This window comes from Saccopteryx bilineata, chromosome 2, assembly GCF_036850765.1.
Source record: "Saccopteryx bilineata isolate mSacBil1 chromosome 2, mSacBil1_pri_phased_curated, whole genome shotgun sequence".
NCBI classification, from domain to species: Eukaryota; Metazoa; Chordata; class Mammalia; order Chiroptera; family Emballonuridae; genus Saccopteryx; species Saccopteryx bilineata.
This window is the reverse complement of record NC_089491.1, coordinates 269,966,885-269,981,655: the sequence shown is the minus strand read 5'-3', so window position 1 is coordinate 269,981,655 and position 14,771 is coordinate 269,966,885. Positions and strand designations below refer to the sequence as shown.

Here is a 14,771-nt window from a genome sequence, read left to right as displayed (position 1 = left end):
CCGAGGCTGAGGGTCGTTGTTCCACACACCTGTTCCATCTCTGACTCAGGTGTATCAAGTTGAAGGGACCTTTGGGCTCTCATAATTCCTTTTTCTTGGTAGTCCTGTGCTGTGCTCGGGACTTGCTCTAGAAAGGGAGCAGAGCACGTGATCCTAGCTCTCAGGAGTCACAGTCTGGGTCAGGAGACTGGCTGTTATTCATTCATTTGTTCAACAGATGTTTAATGAGCACCTACTATGTACCAGGCACATGCTAGGGATGGGGGAAACTGGCATTGTGGTGGGGCTATGGAAGAAGTAACCTTACACGTGAGCATGGGATTATTGATACATACTCTATTGTAAAGGTGGAGCAACAGGGTCTCTGCAAGGCTAACTGAGGGCCCCTCATTTGGTGGTTGGGACTGGGTGTTGTCAAATAATCCTCTCGTGAAGTAACCATTTCTCTCTCTTTATTATTATTATTATTATTTATTGAGAGGCAGGGAGGCAGAGCCAGACTCCCGCATGCCTCCTGACTGGGATCTACCCAGCAAGCCCTATATCAGGCGGTACTCTGCCTATCTGGGCCACTGCTCTGTTGCCCGGCAACCAAGATATTTTAGCGCCTGAGATGAGGCCATGTAGACATTCTCACTTCCCCAGGGCCAACTTTGCTCAAACCATTTGAGCCATGGCTGAGGGAAGGGAAGAGAGAGAAATAGGGAGGAGGGAGAGGTAGAGAAGCAGATGATCGCTTCTCCTGTGTGCCCAGGAATCGAACCTGGGACTTCCACATGCCAGGTCTATATTCTACCACTAAGCCAACCGTCCAGGGCCAGTAACCGTGTCTTTAAATGCATTGTGGTGTCACATGCACACACTCAAGTGTGAAATGTACACCTGAGGCTCCAGGAGTGTGTGTGTGTGGTTCCCTCAGTCAGTATCCCCGCCCACACTGACTCCTGTCCCCATGGATTACAATTCTCTGTTTTTGAACTTTATGTAAGTGGAATCACAGGATATGCTACCTTTTACATCTGGCTTCCTTGGCCCCAGCATAATGTTTTAGAGATCGTGTTCTCGTGTTTGTTAGAAGGTCATCATTTCTTTTCATCACCGAGCACTATTTCGTTGTTGATGCACCACAATTATATAGTTTATCCATGCACCTGTTGATGGATATTTGGGTCGTTTCTACTCTGGGACTTTTATGAATAATGCTGTTATGAAAGTTGCATGTGGGTCTTTGTGTGGACAGATGCTTCCCTTTCTCTGAGGTAGAGGCCTAGAAGTAGGCTTACTAGATCACGTGTGGCTTTAACTCTGTAAGAAACATCTAAACTTTTCCAGAGTGGCTGCATGACTGTGTATGTGAACTTTCACTTCAGCCCTTCAGTGGTCTGTACTAGTGTCTCATGGTGGCTTCAATTTGCATTTTCCTGATGACTCAGGAAGTTAAGCACCTTTTCATGTGTTTACTGGATTTTGGAATGAACTCTTGTGAAGTGCCTGTTTTTATTGAGTTATCTATCTTATTGATTTGTAAGGGTTTTTATATAGATTGGATATATTTACATTCTTTTGTATTGTAAATATCTCTGGCTCTGTGGGTTGGTTGCCTTTTTACTCGTTTAAAATGGAACCTTCTCATGAACAGTTCTTAATTTTAATGAAGTCCAGTTTATCAATTGCTTTCCTTTATGGTTAGTGCTTTTTGTGTTCTGTTTAAGAAATCTTTACTTACCCAGTGTCATGAAGCTCCTCCTTGTCTTTTCTTCAAGAAAGACAAGGAAGCCATCTTTATTGGCCACGGACAATTAACTCAGTTGGTGAAGAGTGGCGTCCCGAAACGACAAGGTTGTGGGTTTGATCCCCAGTCAGGGCACACACGGGAAACAACCAAAATAAGCATGACTGAGTGGAGCAAAAAATGCTTACCTTCCCCTTTCCCTTCCTCTCTCTGTCTCTCTAAAAATCAATAAAAATTAAGCCCTGGCTGGATAGCTCTATTGGTTGGAGCATCATCCCAGAGCACGGAGGTTGCTGGTTCGATTCCCTAATCACGGCACATAGAGGAGCTGCTCCATGTTCCTGTCACTCTCTTTTTCTCTCCCTGCCTCTCTCTCTCTCTCTAAAAATGAAAATTAAAAAAAAAAAAAAAGCAGCTTTATTGTTTGGGCCTACCCGTTTGAACCATGATCCATCTCGAATTAGATTCTGTGTGTGGTGTGACATGGTAGTCACAGTTCTTTATGTTTCAGCACTGTTTGCTGATGTGCTCTTTTATCTTAAACCCAGTGCTTCTGGACACTTCTGTTTAATTTGTGCCAAAACCACGCTGTCTAATTACCAAAGTTTCAGAGTGAGTTGTGAGAAAATGACTTTGGACTAAGATCTTGATCCCGAATTAAGAATCTCTGGCTGTTCCAGGCAGAAGGAACAGCATGGGCAAAGCCCTGAGGTGGGAAAGCATTTTGCATGTTTTGAAGAAAAACAGATGAGGCCAGTGTGGGGGGAGCAGAGAGGGAAGATGGGGTTGGGGGGGAGTATGTGAGGGCAAAGGTTCCCTGAGGACTTAGTATTTTATTCCAAACAATAGGAAGCTGTCGGAAAAATACAAGTTCAGATAAAAACTCATTTTCTCATCACTTTTAAAGTTTCGAGGCTGTGACACCATGAAAGACAAGTAATAGCCCAAACACATCTTAGCTGCATGATGGTGTGGGGTTCCCTGTAAAACCTCACTTAAAAACAAAACAAAACTGCTGCTGCTTAAAATAAACTATTTTGGAAAACCAGGTGTCAGGAGTCAGATGGGCCTGACCTGGAATAATGAATTAGTTCTTTCCCAGCTTGGAGGCCTCAGGCAGTGTCGTCACCTCTCTGTGCCTCAGTTTCCTCCTCTGTACAAGGGGCCTATTCATAGCTCCCGCATCCTGGGGCTCATGTGTTCACTGGGAAGCGCATCTGCTGAGCGCCTGGCACAGGGGAGCACCCAGGGTCACCAGCCCTCCTTGTTGTCTATCATTATGGTTGTTATGGTGATGACTCTGAGGCTGAGAACACAGACTTATTTCCAGGGCCCCAGTCTGAGTCTTCAGGGCTCAGCAATGGTCATCTGGCCTGGAGGAGGGCATTGAGGTCCCTGGGGCTCACCCCTCTGCCCAGGCTGCCCCAGGCCCTGGCATAGGCTCAGTGGTCACTGTGTGACCCTGCTGCCCAAAGGGAGCAACCCTGGGGGTTCTCCCTCACCCCCCCCCCCACCGCAGTGTCTGGCCTGACAGTAAAGGCCTATTCTGTCAGTTTCTGATAGCTCATGAGTGTTGGGTCCCAGCTCCGCCTCTGACCAGCTGTGTGACCTGGGCTGGTCACTTCCCCACTCAGAGCCTCAGTCTGTCCTTCTGTAAAGTGGGGTCATTCTAAGGGCTGCAGTGGGAGGGAGCTTCACGTTATTGGATGTGTAAGCAGAAGCCCCAGCCAGGCTGCTACACGGAATTGGAGGAGAACTCTGTGGCAATTTTCTAAGGTCTGAAGAGGGGTAGAGAAGTCGCTGTGTTCTCTGGTTTCACTGGCATCCCTACAGGTGGACAGGAGGTGAAGCAACCCTCCCTTCCACTCTGCATTGGCCCTCAGGGGAAGTGGGGGTTTGCTTCTGCCAGAGGATGGCCAATGAAGGCCCCTTGGCAGGAGGTGACCTCTGGGGTAGGAGAATGTGCCAATCTTGAAAGATCTGAGTGAAAGAGTCCCAGGCTGAGGAAATGGCAAGTGCAAAGGCCCTGTGGTGGGCATGAAGCAGGAGTCTTTGTTGGGCATGGTGATTTTAGATTTTATACTGGGAGCACTGGGAACTTTTGGAAGAGTTTGGCCCAGAGGGGCTGAGACACTGGCTGGGGCTGTCCAGCAGTGGGCGTGAACTACAAGAGCTCTCTGGGGCTGCTGGCATCTCCTGGCGTCAGGCTGGCAATGGGAGAGTGGGGCATGATTCTGCTCCTAGAAGATCCTTCGGTCATCGTGTCTGCTCTTCCTGTGGCACCTCCCTCCCCTCTGATCCCAAGAGGTCCCCACTCCCAAGCTAGCTGCCACAAGATTGAACCAGCTCCCTAGAGTCAGAGGGTCCAGAGCGCCAGCTCCCAGCTAGCTGATATGCACTACCCTACTCGGCTGTCAAAGGAAAGATAAGAAAGTTGGATTGGTTGCCAGTATTGAAGAACATAAAATGGAGAGATTTCACATAAGAATCCAGACTCGCCTGACCAGGCGGTGGCGCAGTAGTTAGAGTATCGGACTGGGATGCGGAAGGTCCCAGGTTTGAGACCTTGAGGTCGCCAGCTTGAGCGCGGGCTCATCTGGTTTGAGCAGAAAGCTCACCAGCTCGGACCCAAGGTCGCTGGCTCTAGCAAGGGGTTACTCAGTCTGCTGAAGGCCCACGGTCAAGGTGCATATGAGGAAGCAATCAATGAACAACTAAGGTGTCGCAATGAAAAACTGATGATTGATGTTCTCATCTCTCTCTGTTCCTGTCTGTCCCTATTTATCCCTCTCTCTGACTCTCTCTCTGCCTCTGTAAAAAAAAAAAAAAAAAAAAAAAAAAAAAAAAAAAGAATCCAGACTCCTGGTTCCTCTTACGGAATCTGTGGGCCTGGCAGTGCGGGGCTAGCATTGCTGAGAGTGGGTCTGAGCCCAGCCCGAGCTCTGCAGAGGGAGGCCGTGGGGTCCCAGCAGAGGGGAGAGATGACAGAAGCAGCCACTGGGCCCAGGGTGGCTGGCCGTGGGGCAGAGGCTCCCCGGGAGCTGGGGGTCTGTTTTCTCATGGAGCGTAACTGGCTGGCCCTTTGCTCTTTTGGGCCACAGGTCCCCTCTGACCAGGCCTCCAGGGGCTGAGACGGTCTCAGAGTCTTGCCGGCCCTGTGGTTCTGGGAGCTGAGCCTCAGTTTCTTTCACCTGTACAGAGGGTGATGCTGGGGTTCTACTCACTGTTGAAAAATGCCTTTTTTGCCAGCCTTGATTTGGCACTTGGTACATCCCAGACACCTTGCTTACTGAGAGTCCTTGAACCCTCACAGCAGCCCTGGGAGGGAACATCGCAATGACCCCCACCTCATAGATGGAGAATTGAGAGAGGGTAGGTGGCTTGAGCAGGGTCACTCAACCCTCAAGGTGGGACTGGGCCAGCATGAGGCTGCACCTGGTGCCTCGCAGTCTCCGGGACTCGCTGTCACTGGCTGGGGCGGTCAGCCAGTGGCCCTCTCTGGGTAAAGGCGTCTGTTTTGAGTTCTCAGACCAGAAGAGGCTCTCTGTGGCCATTTTGTCCAGTGCCACCATATTACATATGGGGACACTGAGGCCCAGGGGGATGGCCAGTGTTCCCTTCACCCAGTGTGTCCTGCCTTTGGGCTTTGCTGCTCAGTCCGGAGAAGAGGCAGAGGAGGAAGGTGGGGGATACCTCAAGGGGGCCTTGGGCCCCCCACCTGCATCCCCAGGGGAAGTGGTCTGAGTGGGAGTGGCTGGTCTGGCTGGTCTTGGGTGCAGTCAAGAGTTGGCCAGGCAGTGAGGGCCAGAGACCTTCCCGCTCGGCTCCTTCAGAGCTGGTTACCCTTGGACAAATGACTTGATTTTGCTGGGCCTCAGCTTTCCTCATCTGTAAGATGGGATGGTCACAGTGCCTGCCCGTTTGCGGGGTGTGATTGTGTGGGGGACAATGGGGGTATACTAGGTGCTGCCTGGGCAAGCGAGGGGCAGCCTGGGCCCCGTATCCAGGCGCCATTCCTGGGGCCCCTGGCCAGCTAGGAATGAGGTCACCTGGCCCTAGCCTCATAGAGCGCATAGTTCAGCCAGGGGCCTGGGTTTGTAACCAGAGGCAAGCCAGGCCTTGGGACCCCTTCGCTCCCTGCCTGTGCCCGGGGTCTGCCCAGGAGCAGGCAGTTCTGGAGATGTGGGTATGGCCAGGCCATGTGGGCAGCGGGTCCCTGTGAAGCCTGGGTGGTGAGTCCGCTGACACCTGCGCCCCGGGCACCGTGCAGCACAGAGGCCCAGCTGATGCTCACTGTGACCCTTCAGGTGGGCAGTGTCACCACACCTGCTCCACAGGTGAGGAAATTGAGGCAGAAGCTGCTGTGATGCGGGCTGTGGGCCTGAGCCTGGAGCCATGTCCCCAAGTGTGGGAAAGAGGAAGTAGAAAGAAAGGGACGTCCGTCCACCGGAGGCCTGGCGGTTTCCTCGAGGCAGGAGTGCAAAGAGGAGGAGGAGGAGGAGGAGGAGGAGGAGGAGGAGGAGGCTGGGCAGGAAGTGGGCGGGTGGGGCGGCGTGGGCTCTCCCGCAGGCTCCCTGCCCCTGCCCTCGGAGTGGGCAGTGCTTTGCCCTCGCTCTCTGAAGGCCGCAGGGCTCTCTGAAGGCTGTTGGATGGCGGCACCCACAGGGAGGGCACTGCGGGGACTGACTGAAGCCGCCTGTGCAGCGTCGGCGAGCAGGGCTTCGCTGCCCAAGTCACCATTCTTGTTACCTTTTTTTTTTTTCTTGTTGTTTTTAATGTGACAGGCACCGCATCTGACAAATCTGTGGGATGGCCACAAACCCTGTAGGATAGGGACAATGATGAGGCCATCGCACAAATCAGGAAACTGAGGCACAGGAAAGTAGAGAGATTTGTCTAAGGCCACAAGTAGGGGGGTGACAGAGCCCAGAATGGAGTCCTGTGTGGGCCTGCCAGGCCAGGGGTTAGTGTTTTGTCCCCCAAACAGGCGGGGAAACCCCCACCCACCCCTTCAGCCAGGTGGCTCTTCTGGGGTAGACAGAGTCCTGATGTCCCAGAGGGGAGACAGGACCTTGGTAGGCCAGTGGCTCCCTGCCCCACCCTTCCCCGGGAGGACCAGGGGCAGAGGCTCTCCGGGTGACAGTGAGATTCAGTCCTTGCACTGCCTGGCTATTTTGTGACTCACGTGGGTCCCTGCGCCTCTCCGAGCTGTGAAATGGGTGACCTAGGGGCTTAGTCTGGGCCTCTCGGGACCGGCGGGCAGAGGAAAGGGGTGCTGGTGGGCAGGCTCCAGTGGGGCCTCTGACCGCACACACAGCGGCCCCGTCTGCCCCTTACTGGGGCCTCTGACCACACACACAGCGGCCTCATCTGCCCCTTATTGGGGTTCTATGTAAGATCAGTTTTGAAAACTGCTTTGCCTCTTAGAAGAAACCCCCGACCACGCTGAGACCGCGGGCAGATGGTATCATCAGCGTGTTTCCTTCCAGCCCAAATTCTATGAATCCACAGACTAGCAAGGGCCCTCTTCCAATAGGGGGAGGGCGGGGAGTGATATTCACTTATTATCATTTATTATCACCCCACGTGCCTCTGGGGCTGTGCCACGTCCTCTTCTGCCCCGTGGGGCCTGTCTGCTGCCACCAGCTTCTTGGAAGTTGGTCTTCAGTTTTCATTTTGGGGACTGGGTATTGGGACAAGACCATCACTGGGGGTTCTGGGCTGTGGACTGGCGGCCTGGAGGAGGTTTGGTTGATACCTCAGCCTCTCTGAGTCTCAGTTTCCCAATCTGCAAAAATAGGATGTCAGAACTTGCCTTGTTGGGTGACTGAGTCAAAACAGGCTCCGGGAGAGCCTGGCATGATATGTCCCCACCCTCAGAGGCGGAAGAAGGGGCTTCCTGCATAGGAAGTGGCCAGATCCAGAGGTGGGCCCCTGGCCACCTCCCTGGAGTGGGCAGCCACCTGGCTGGCCTCACAGCAGCCTGGCCCAGGTGCCAGCTGACGATCTCAAGCCGGGTGGCTGCTGGAAATCCCCCACCCACTGCTTTGTGAATGGAAAGGAAACCAAACTGCACAAGAAGAGATCTCTGCGTTCGGGGCGGCCAGCCCTCCCTGGTGTTGGGGGGGAGCTTCCTCTCCCAGGGCAGGAGGGGCCACCTCAGCTTCCTTTTTGGGGCTCCACACCCCTTTTTCCTGTGTCCCCTCTAAGCCAAGGAGGAGGCCACTGTGTTCCTCAGGCCATGGGCCTCAGGCTCTGGAGCCAGTGGCTGGCTGCGTACTTGGGGGCCCTGTGTCCTCCCTCACTCATGGCTGCTGTCTGGGAACCCACCCCCAGGCCTGACTTGAATCCCAACTGCGCCTAGGTGGGGGGGTGTTTGAAGTCCCCAGCCCTGGCAGAGAGAGAACCATCTCTAGGGAACCATTGGGAATGGCTGGTGGGGTGGGGGGCAGGGGTGGGGGCTGCTTTGTCTCATCTCAAATCTTCCTGTAATCTAGTGATTGTTTTTTCAATGGATAAAGCTCATGGAAGCTTATAAAATTAAGAAAAGTAACTGAAACACCACCCGCCACCTGTAGAGAAGCAGCCTTTCCATGTGGGCAGCTGTCCTTGCAGCCTTTTCTTCTTCTCTTTGCTCGCCCCCAGTCGCCCCCCAATCACGGTCACTTCCCCACCCGCTGGGCTCCATGGTGTGCCCGGCCTCGCAGATGCAGGGAGCTGTGGGGCAAAAGCCCAGCCCTTGTGGGACTGATGTTTGTCTACCTGTTTGTTTTTTGTTTGTTTTTTTCTTACATGTTTTTACCCTCTTTCTTTTTTCTCAAATATTTGTCAAGAAGGTCTTTTTTAAAGTACTGGTGGCAGAGAAATTCACACAGCAGTTAGGCCATGATGTCTTTATCTGTTACTATCCAGATTCTCATTTCAATCACTTCTAACTTTTTTGCTCAACTGGATAACTGTGCTGATGAGCATCTTGTACACAAACCTTGGTGCCCATCTCTGATTATTTTCTTAGGCAGGGTTGCTAGAACGGGGTGCTGGCCAGGCCGCTCTGAACACTTGCAGCCCATTCTCTCTCAGCTTTAGTGAGATGTCACTTATACTATAGAGTTAACTTGTTTAAAGTTTATGATGGTTTTTTGTACATTTGCAGAGTTGTGCAATTCTCACTGTGGTCCAGTTTAATAAAATTGTCACCATCTCAGAAAGAACCCCATACTCATTAGCAGTCACCCCCGGGCAACCACTAATCTACTGTTTCTGGATTTGCCCATTCTGTTCTTTTCACATAAATGGAATTGACAATGTGTGATCTTCTGTGACTGCTTTCTTTGACTTAGTGTAATGTTTTCAAAGTTCACATTTTGTCTATCCATCCATCTCCAGGTAGATGCTCGGTTTGCACTTTCAGGCCACTATGAGTAGTGCTGCCGTGAACACTGGTGCACAGGCCGAGCTCGGGGATATTGTGGGCTCCTTTCTAGACCAGGTGAGTCACAGTTTTGTTTTGGTTTTTGCCAGAGGAGGGTCTTCTTGCTTCGAGTGTGCAAGAAAACACAACGTCCGTGATGCGCAGTCTAGCGAGGAGTGCCTGTGTTTCCGTTTGGACGTGTATTTTCGTTTCCCCTGGGTCTATATCTACAGAGTAGGGTTGCTGGATTATCTGCTAACTCTGTGTTTAATATACTGCTCACAAAAATTAGGGGATATTTCAAAATGGATATGAAGCTATAAAATAGCCCCTAATTTTTGTGAGCAGTATATTTGAAGAACTAATCAAACCGTTTTTCAAAGCACTGAACCATTTTATACTCCTGTATGAGGATTCCAATTTCTCCCAATTTCTCCTGCTTCCCACCGACATTTGTTATTGTCAGTCTTTATGATTAGATGTGAAGAGGTATCTTTTTTTTTTTTTTAATGAGGGAGAAAGATGAGAAGCATCAATTCATAGTTGCATCACTTGAGTTGTTCATTGATTGCCTTTCATACGTGCCTTTACTAGGGGGCTTCAGCAGAGTCAGTGACCCCTTGCTCAAGCCAGAGACCTTGGGGTCATGTCGATGATCCCACGCTCAAGCCAGCGACCCCACGCTCAAGCCGGTGACCTCAGGGTTTTGAAACTGGGATCTCAGTATTTCAGGGTGATGCTCTATCCACTGTGCCACCACCTGTCAGGCATGAAAAGTTATCTTGTGGATTTGATTTGCATTTCCCTGATGGCTAATGTTGTTGAGCATCTTTCCGTGTGCTCACTACTAGCCATCTCTAATGTTTTTGATATCTCCTTTTCAAACAGCTTTCCAGAAAGCTTATACCCACTCATCTTATCACCATGGTGCCAACACTGGGTATGATGTTAAAAACCTTTACCAGCTCCTAGGTGAAAAATGGTTTTCCTTGTCCTTTCTGATTACAAGTGCAATGAGATATAACTGAGATATAATTCACATAACATAAAAATTTGCCATGTGAAAGTGCAGTTCATGGGTTGTTGGTATATTCAATGTGTACAACATCCCCCTCACCCCAGAAAGGAGCCCTGCACCTATGAGCAGTCAGTCCCCTTCCCCTCCCCAACCCCCGCCCCTGGCAACCGCTAATCCGCTTTCTGTCCCTACAGATTTGACTGTTTTTCTTCTCTGGGCCATATGTGTTTCTTGTGACTTGCAGGCCATTTGCTTTGTGTGCTCGTCTCCTGCACTGTCTGCTTTTTTCTTTTTTGTGGGCAAGGTGCTTACATGACATTAGTCTCTGTCACACGTTGCAGAGGTCTCCCTAGTTAGCCATTTGGCTTTTCAATTTTGATCCTGAGTTTCTTAGATTATGGAGATTTTTAGGTCTGGACAGTAAGATAGAGTGATCTTTTTCCCTTTATCATCTCATTCTTTTTTTTTTTTTTTTTTTTTATCGTCTCATTCTTTTTCTGCTTAGAAAGGCCTGGGACCAGATAATGACTTAGGTTTTATTTTTCACTTTTAATTATTTACTGAAGCTGGCTTTTATTCTTTGTGGCTAATGTGATTTCCTGTTTGTGTGTGTGTGTGTGTCAGTGACAGGCTGTGTGGAGGTACAACACCCCATATTAAGCGCTCACTGAATGCAGGCTGAGGATGGTAGTGACAGGCCCGCAGGCGAGCGTGGGGAGTAGGGAGTGTTGGGGCGGTGGCTGCAGCCATGGCCTGGCAGCACCAGGCTCTGACTCACCCGCCCCGGTTCCCTCAGCGCAGCCCGAGCCCCTCATGCCCGAGGCCCGCGCTGTCACCTCTTCTTCTGAATCATCATTCTTCGAAGGCAGGCGGCAGCCGCCATCCAGGGCGTTTGGGGATCTTGGTGGTGACGAGCCCTCCTCCCGTCCCATGCGCCCCTGCCCCCACCCAGGCCAGTGATGGAGGTTATTTGTTGTGTTTTAACCACAACTTTTTCCACCCTCTGCAGGTGTGGAGCGGACGCTGGGCCCAGCCAGGCTGCGTGCTGGGGTGAAGGGCTTCCCCAGTTCAGTCTGGTTTCACAGCAGGGCTGGGAGGTGGGCACCCCAGTCAGGTCCCAGGGGGGCTGATCAGCTCTGAGATTGCTGGCCCTATGACACCCACTGTGATCACCCACAGACTCCAACGGCCCATCTGTTTTCCTGGAGTGTGGGGTCCACAAAGCCCACAGGAAGGCCTCGGGGTGCAGGGTAGTGCCAGGTTTGATGCTGGGTGTGTCCCCTCCCTGCTCAGGGACCTGAACACATGGCATGACCTCTGAGCCATGGCTTCCCCTTCTGTTTGGAGGGGCTGGCCTGGAGTGTCCCTGGGGCTGTGGGGGGCACGAGTGGCACCAGGAGAGGAAGGTATAGCCTAGGTGAAGATGTGGATGGGGACAGGGCCCATGGGCCTTGGTCTCTGGCCACATGGGGACAGGGTGGGAGGCAGGTAGGGATGCTGGGAGCAGGGTGTGGCCACTTGAGGTGAGGGCTGGTGGCAGCTGCTTTGCAGTGGGCAGCAGGGATGGGGTCTGGTTGGGCCCTTCCAAGGAGGCCTCTGTGCCCATGGGAGTGGGCCCGGCTGCTGGGACTGTGGGGTCATCGAGGCTGGTCGCTGGGCAGCCCAACAGCTCACTTTTCATAGCAACTCAGCACGAGTCTGGGCAGTCATCTATTCTAGTTCGTCACCCTGCAAGCCAGAGGCGTGGCAGGAACAGGCCCGTGTGGAGGGCACAGCGTAAGCACAGGTGCGAAGGGGAGAGAGCTGAGCCCTCCACACATGGCCTGCTCAGTGGGGGGCTTACTCCCTCCATTCCTGCCCCACCAGGCCCCCTTCTGGGACGCCCACCCCAGGAGGGCCCAGACCAGCCTGGACTCCATCCCTGAGGGGCTGATGGGAGGAGCCGGTGAAGGTGCCAGCGGGTGAGGACTTCCAGGGGTGGCCCCTCAGTCCACAGGCACCCCCATGCTGGGTGCGGCCCCGTGGGCAGGTGGCCCTCCCGGCTGGCCCCTCCACCCTTGGGCGCCACCCACATCTTGGGGGTGGCGGGTGGCTGTGAGACCCTAGAGTGGTTCTGTGTGTGGTTGGGGGGGGTGGTGTCTCCCTGTATGGGGGTCTTTGTCTCTGGGTGTTTGTCCCATGGGTAAGGAAGCTCTAGCATCTAAGAGGGGCTTTGTGTCTCTGTCACTGTGAGTCTGTCTGACGTGGGGGGACCTTTTGGGCCTGAGGGGGCACTCCCTACAGGTAGGGCTTTAAATAGCCCCCCAGCCCATCTGTCCCAGCAGCTCTGGCTAATTACCACCACCCCAACTTCCCTGGAGCCTCAGAGGGTCCAGGAGTGTGAGGGTCCCGAGGGCCCCACACTTGGTCTCTTGGCGTGAACTAAGCCCCACCTACCTAGAGAAGGGCCGTGAGACGAGGGGGACCTGCCCGTGAGAAGGGTGGTTATATTTTCCTCCAGCTCTGGGGAGCTCTCTGTTTCTGGAACTTGGCGGGGTGGGGGTGGGGGGCTCTCATTTGCCAAGAAACGGGAAGCTGACTCGATCCATGTGGCTTTTCTGGAAACTACTTTCCTGCGCCTCTGTGGCGACAGAGGGCAGACCAGGGGAGAGAGCTGGCCCACTGAGCCTGGGGCCATCAGGGAGACCCCTGGGCACTTAGGCAGCAGGCCAGTCTACTCACAGACTGTGCACCCTGTTATAGCCTCAATTTTACACTCAGGAAACAAGCGCAGAGGAGTGAAGTGATTTGCTCAAGGTCATGCAGAGAAAGTGGCGAGGCAGCATTTGAGGGGCCTGTGGCCCTGGCTAGGGGCAGACGAGGGAAGGGACCTGTGGCTGCTAGTTCCAACATCTGTTCAGTCCCTGGAACTGGCTCCCTGGCTTCAGTTTGCCCCCAGAGGAGCCTGGGAACAAGGGGTGAGATAACTCACCACGCCCCACGTCTACCAGCCCTGGAGGGCTGGGGCCCCAAGCAGCCACCCTGCTACTGACAAACCCTAAGGCCCTCCTCTGGACCAGACCTGGTGCTGGGGCCCTGCTGGGAAAAAGGCCTGGTGCCCTGTCCCCACCCCCAGAAGAACTCCCACTCAGATGGTGGGGGCAGCTGCATCATCAGGAAATTATGGCCAGGCCTGATAAGCCCCAAGCCGAGGGAGAGGCCACAGGAATCGCACTAACCACGATGCGACCAGAGAAGGCTCCCTGGACGAGGGGAGGTTTTCTTCACCAAAACCTGCAGTGGGAAACCATGGGCCCTGGGCCTCGATGGATGCGGGTCTGAGCCCCAGCTCTCCCCTCTGTGGCTGGGACAAGCGGTTTTGCCTCTCAGGGCTTCCAATTCTCCATCTGTAACATAGGGTTGGTTGGTAACCATGCTTGTGTGGGATGTTAAGGGCCCTCTCTCAGCCGGCCTTCTCCCCTGGTCAGCTGGAGACCGGGGGGGGGGGGGGGCATGTCCTCCATCTTCACCCTGACTGCTCCTCCTTAGCCCTCACTGGGGTTGGATGCCTGCAGTGGGACCATACCTGTGTCCCAGATCCCCAGCACTCCAGTGACAGGTATTGGTTGTGGGAATAAAATTGAGCCACGTACAAGCTACCAGGCACTGTGCTAGGGGCTGTGGGCGCCACGTGAACAAGACAAGGCCCCCACAGAGCCTCTTTCACAGGCTGATAAATGCAGTGAAGGAGCTGAAGGGCTGTGTGGTGGTGACTGAGTGTATTTAGACACTGTGGTCAGTGAAGGCCTTCCTGAGCAGGTGACACTTTAGCCAAGACCTGAATCTGAGAAAAGCCAGATTTGTGCAGATGTGTGTGGGGAACTGCCTGTCACAGTGGGAACAGCAGGTGCAGAGGCCCTGAGGTAGAGTGTGCTTGGTATATTTAACATTGGAGGCCGGTGTGACTGGAGCAGAGTAAGAGGGAGAGTGAGTGGTTGAGGTGGAGGCGCTAATAAGGACTAGATTGTGCAGGCTCCTATGGGCCACAGTGAGGTCTTGGACTTCCTCACTTAGTGCAGTGGAGCCCACAAGTGAGTTTTGAGCAGGGTGGGAGGTGGAAAGTAGCTGGAACTGGATATATCTGGGAGTAGGTCTTAGCATGGCAGCTCAGTTTCAATTCTGCCCATCTTAGGGAGTTGAGGATGTCACTCTGACTTCTCACCCTATTATAGGGGTCCCTGTGAGTACCCCCTCTGCCCCCAGCATCCACCGTTCTGCCTCCATGGGATGGACCTTGCCCTCCCTCCTTCAGGTCTCCTGTGGTTCCCTGGTGTCTGGGGGAGGAGGGGTTTAAGGGGGTGGTCTCCCTGCCCAGCAGTCCCCTCAGATGCCAGGGGGTTTCAATCTACCTGGAGCCCAGGTTAACGGGCTCACTTCCAGAGAACCCAGGCCAGTTGGTTGTGATGTGTTCTCTGTGCTGTCCCATGGACGTTTTCTTAGTTTTGTCTCATTTGTGAAGTGGAAATAAAACACCAGCCTCAAGGGCTGTTGGTCATAGGAGCCTCCCCAATACTTGGTCTTCAGACAGACAGATGGCATAGAGCAGGGTGAGGGTTCTCACCAGAATATCC

The 14,771-nt window shown here is 53.2% G+C and overlaps 1 protein-coding gene across 7 annotated transcripts in view; it reads left to right on the top strand.

The window, feature by feature from the left end:
- SH2B3 (SH2B adaptor protein 3) overlaps positions 1 to 14,771 on the top strand; it is a 38,766-nt gene that overhangs the window by 14,476 nt on the left and 9,519 nt on the right. The window lies entirely within an intron of this gene.